Source organism: Pseudophryne corroboree, chromosome 2, assembly GCF_028390025.1.
Source record: "Pseudophryne corroboree isolate aPseCor3 chromosome 2, aPseCor3.hap2, whole genome shotgun sequence".
NCBI classification, from domain to species: domain Eukaryota; kingdom Metazoa; phylum Chordata; class Amphibia; order Anura; family Myobatrachidae; genus Pseudophryne; species Pseudophryne corroboree.
The window spans coordinates 1,019,670,027-1,019,675,458 of record NC_086445.1 but is presented as its reverse complement, the minus strand read 5'-3'; positions in this window follow the sequence as shown (position 1 = coordinate 1,019,675,458).

The following is a 5,432-nucleotide window of genomic DNA, read 5'->3' as shown; positions in this document are numbered from 1 at the left end:
TCAGTGTGCACCTCTTCCTTTCTAGCGGCTTCAGTATTAACAGCGCTAAATAAAACATTCAGCCCTTGTCACCGCACACGTCATTACCCCCTAAATGTTTTATGGTCGTGATTGTCTGATTCTGAGTCGCATGCAGGTCCAGAAGCTGTTATTTGCAGACTGCTCATTCAGGGCTGTAACAGGGAAAGGTGTGCCCTATGCCAGCACCGCCCACCCAACATGTGACTTCATGATATCACAATGAATGGGCGCAGCCACCGGGACCAAGGAGAAGACGAGGGCCCTGAATGGTCCCCGGATGCTCCAGGCTGAGGCGTTCTAGACTGCCTTTCCAGGTACCCTGCGTTCCAAATACAGATGCCACGGGGCAGGGATGAGTCTACCCTCTAGGCCAGGGTTGGGAAATAAGTAGAGATGAGCGCCTGAAATTTTTCGGGTTTTGTGTTTTGGTTTTGGGTTCGGTTCCGCGGCCGTGTTTTGGGTTCGACCGCGTTTTGGCAAAACCTCACCGAATTTTTTTTGTCGGATTCGGGTGTGTTTTGGATTCGGGTGTTTTTTTCCAAAAACACTAAAAAACAGCTTAAATCATAGAATTTGGGGGTCATTTTGATCCCAAAGTATTATTAACCTCAAAAACCATAATTTCCACTCATTTTCAGTCTATTCTGAATACCTCACACCTCACAATATTATTTTTAGTCCTAAAATTTGCACCGAGGTCGCTGTGTGAGTAAGATAAGCGACCCTAGTGGCCGACACAAACACCGGGCCCATCTAGGAGTGGCACTGCAGTGTCACGCAGGATGGCCCTTCCAAAAAACCCTCCCCAAACAGCACATGACGAAAAGAAAAAAAGAGGCGCAATGAGGTAGCTGTGTGAGTAAGATTAGCGACCCTAGTGGCCGACACAAACACCGGGCCCATCTAGGAGTGGCACTGCAGTGTCACGCAGGATGGCCCTTCCAAAAAACCCTCCCCAAACAGCACATGACGCAAAGAAAAAAAGAGGCGCAATGAGGTAGCTGTGTGAGTAAGATTAGCGACCCTAGTGGCCGACACAAACACCGGGCCCATCTAGGAGTGGCACTGCAGTGTCACGCAGGATGTCCCTTCCAAAAAACCCTCCCCAAACAGCACATGACGCAAAGAAAAAAAGAGGCGCAATGAGGTAGCTGACTGTGTGAGTAAGATTAGCGACCCTAGTGGCCGTCACAAACACCGGGCCCATCTAGGAGTGGCACTGCAGTGTCACGCAGGATGTCCCTTCCAAAAAAACCCTCCCCAATCAGCACATGATGCAAAGAAAAAGAAAAGAAAAAAGAGGTGCAAGATGGAATTGTCCTTGGGCCCTCCCACCCACCCTTATGTTGTATAAACAAAACAGGACATGCACACTTTAACCAACCCATCATTTCAGTGACAGGGTCTGCCACACGACTGTGACTGATATGACGGGTTGGTTTGGACCCCCCCCAAAAAAGAAGCAATTAATCTCTCCTTGCACAAACTGGCTCTACAGAGGCAAGATGTCCACCTCATCTTCACCCTCCGATATATCACCGTGTACATCCCCCTCCTCACAGATTATCAATTCGTCCCCACTGGAATCCACCATCTCAGCTCCCTGTGTACTTTGTGGAGGCAATTGCTGCTGGTCAATGTCTCCGCGGAGGAATTGATTATAATTAATTTTAATGAACATCATCTTCTCCACATTTTCTGGATGTAACCTCGTACGCCGATTGCTGACAAGGTGAGCGGCGGCACTAAACACTCTTTCGGAGTACACACTTGTGGGAGGGCAACTTAGGTAGAATAAAGCCAGTTTGTGCAAGGGCCTCCAAATTGCCTCTTTTTCCTGCCAGTATAAGTACGGACTGTGTGACGTGCCTACTTGGATGCGGTCACTCATATAATCCTCCACCATTCTATCAATGTTGAGAGAATCATATGCAGTGACAGTAGACGACATGTCCGTAATCGTTGTCAGGTCCTTCAGTCCGGACCAGATGTCAGCATCAGCAGTCGCTCCAGACTGCCCTGCATCACCGCCAGCGGGTGGGCTCGGAATTCTGAGCCTTTTCCTCGCACCCCCAGTTGCGGGAGAATGTGAAGGAGGAGATGTTGACAGGTCGCGTTCCGCTTGACTTGACAATTTTGTCACCAGCAGGTCTTTCAACCCCAGCAGACCTGTGTCTGCCGGAAAGAGAGATCCAAGGTAGGCTTTAAATCTAGGATCGAGCACGGTGGCCAAAATGTAGTGCTCTGATTTCAACAGATTGACCACCCGTGAATCCTTGTTAAGCGAATTAAGGGCTGCATCCACAAGTCCCACATGCCTAGCGGAATCGCTCCCTTTTAGCTCCTTCTTCAATGCCTCCAGCTTCTTCTGCAAAAGCCTGATGAGGGGAATGACCTGACTCAGGCTGGCAGTGTCTGAACTGACTTCACGTGTGGCAAGTTCAAAGGGCATCAGAACCTTGCACAACGTTGAAATCATTCTCCACTGCACTTGAGACAGGTGCATTCCATCTCCTATATCGTGCTCAATTGTATAGGCTTGAATGGCCTTTTGCTGCTCCTCCAACCTCTGAAGCATATAGAGGGTTGAATTCCACCTCGTTACCACTTCTTGCTTCAGATGATGGCAGGGCAGGTTCAGTAGTTTTTGGTGGTGCTCCAGTCTTCTGTACGTGGTGCCTGTACGCCGAAAGTGTCCCGCAATTTTTCTGGCCACCGACAGCATCTCTTGCACGCCCCTGTCGTTTTTTAAAAAATTCTGCACCACCAAATTCAAGGTATGTGCAAAACATGGGACGTGCTGGAATTTGCCCATATTTAATGCACACACAATATTGCTGGCGTTGTCCGATGCCACAAATCCACAGGAGAGTCCAATTGGGGTAAGCCATTCCGCGATGATCTTCCTCAGTTGCCGTAAGAGGTTTTCAGCTGTGTGCGTATTCTGGAAAGCGGTGATACAAAGCGTAGCCTGCCTAGGAAAGAGTTGGCGTTTGCGAGATGCTGCTACTGGTGCCGCCGCTGCTGTTCTTGCGGCGGGAGTCCATACATCTACCCAGTGGGCTGTCACAGTCATATAGTCCTGACCCTGCCCTGCTCCACTTGTCCACATGTCCGTGGTTAAGTGGACATTGGGTACAACTGCATTTTTTAGGAGACTGGTGAGTCTTTTTCTGACGTCCGTGTACATTCTCGGTATCGCCTGCCTAGAGAAGTGGAACCTAGATGGTATTTGGTAACGGGGGCACACTGCCTCAATAAATTGTCTAGTTCCCTGTGAACTAACGGCGGATACCGGACGCACGTCTAACACCAACATAGTTGTCAAGGACTCAGTTATCCGCTTTGCAGTAGGATGACTGCTGTGATATTTCATCTTCCTCGCAAAGGACTGTTGAACAGTCAATTGCTTACTGGAAGTAGTACAAGTGGGCTTACGACTTCCCCTCTGGGATGACCATCGACTCCCAGCGGCAACAACAGCAGCGCCAGCAGCAGTAGGCGTTACACGCAAGGATGCATCGGAGGAATCCCAGGCAGGAGAGGACTCGTCAGACTTGCCAGTGACATGGCCTGCAGGACTATTGGCATTCCTGGGGAAGGAGGAAATTGACACTGAGGGAGTTGGTGGGGTGGTTTGCGTGAGCTTGGTTACAAGAGGAAGGGATTTACTGGTCAGTGGACTGCTTCCGCTGTCACCCAAAGTTTTTGAACTTGTCACTGACTTATTATGAATGCGCTGCAGGTGACGTATAAGGGAGGATGTTCCGAGGTGGTTAACGTCCTTACCCCTACTTATTACAGCTTGACAAAGGGAACACACGGCTTGACACCTGTTGTCCGCATTTCTGGTGAAATACCTCCACACCGAAGAGCTGATTTTTTTGGTATTTTCACCTGGCATGTCAACGGCCATATTCCTCCCACGGACAACAGGTGTCTCCCCGGGTGCCTGACTTAAACAAACCACCTCACCATCAGAATCCTCCTGGTCAATTTCCTCCCCAGCGCCAGCAACACCCATATCCTCCTCATCCTGGTGTACTTCAACACTGACATCTTCAATCTGACTATCAGGAACTGGACTGCGGGTGCTCCTTCCAGCACTTGCAGGGGGCGTGCAAATGGTGGAAGGCGCATGCTCTTCACGTCCAGTGTTGGGAAGGTCAGGCATCGCAACCGACACAATTGGACTCTCCTTGTGGATTTGGGATTTCAAAGAACGCACAGTTCTTTGCGGTGCTTTTGCCAGCTTGAGTCTTTTCAGTTTTCTAGCGAGAGGCTGAGTGCTTCCATCCTCATGTGAAGCTGAACCACTAGCCATGAACATAGGCCAGGGCCTCAGCCGTTCCTTGCCACTCCGTGTGGTAAATGGCATATTGGCAAGTTTACGCTTCTCCTCCGACAATTTTATTTTAGGTTTTGGAGTCCTTTTTTTACTGATATTTGGTGTTTTGGTTTTGACATGCTCTGTACTATGCCATTGGGCATCGGCCTTGGCAGACGACGTTGCTGGCATTTCATCGTCTCGGCCATGACTAGTGGCAGCAGCTTCAGCACGAGGTGGAAGTGGATCTTGATCTTTCCCTAATTTTGGAACCTCAACATTTTTGTTCTCCATATTTTAATAGGCACAACTAAAAGGCACCTCAGGTAAACAATGGAGATGGATGGATTGGATACTAGTATACAATTATGGACGGGCTGCCGAGTGCCGACACAGAGGTAGCCACAGCCGTGAACTACCGCACTGTACTGTGTCTGCTGCTAATATATAGACTGGTTGATAAAGAGATAGTATACTCGTAACTAGTATGTATGTATAAAGAAAGAAAAAAAATCCACGGTTAGGTGGTATATACAATTATGGACGGGCTGCCGAGTGCCGACACAGAGGTAGCCACAGCCGTGAACTACCGCACTGTACTGTGTCTGCTGCTAATATATAGACTGGTTGATAAAGAGATAGTATACTCGTAACTAGTATGTATGTATAAAGAAAGAAAAAAAAACCACGGTTAGGTGGTATATACAATTATGGACGGGCTGCCGAGTGCCGACACAGAGGTAGCCACAGCCGTGAACTACCGCACTGTACTGTGTCTGCTGCTAATATATAGACTGGTTGATAAAGAGATAGTATACTCGTAACTAGTATGTATGTATAAAGAAAGAAAAAAAAACCACGGTTAGGTGGTATATACAATTATGGACGGGCTGCCGAGTGCCGACACAGAGGTAGCCACAGCCGTGAACTACCGCACTGTACTGTGTCTGCTGCTAATATATAGACTGGTTGATAAAGAGATAGTATACTCGTAACTAGTATGTATGTATAAAGAAAGAAAAAAAAACCACGGTTAGGTGGTATATACAATTATGGACGGGCTGCCGAGTGCCGACACAGAGGT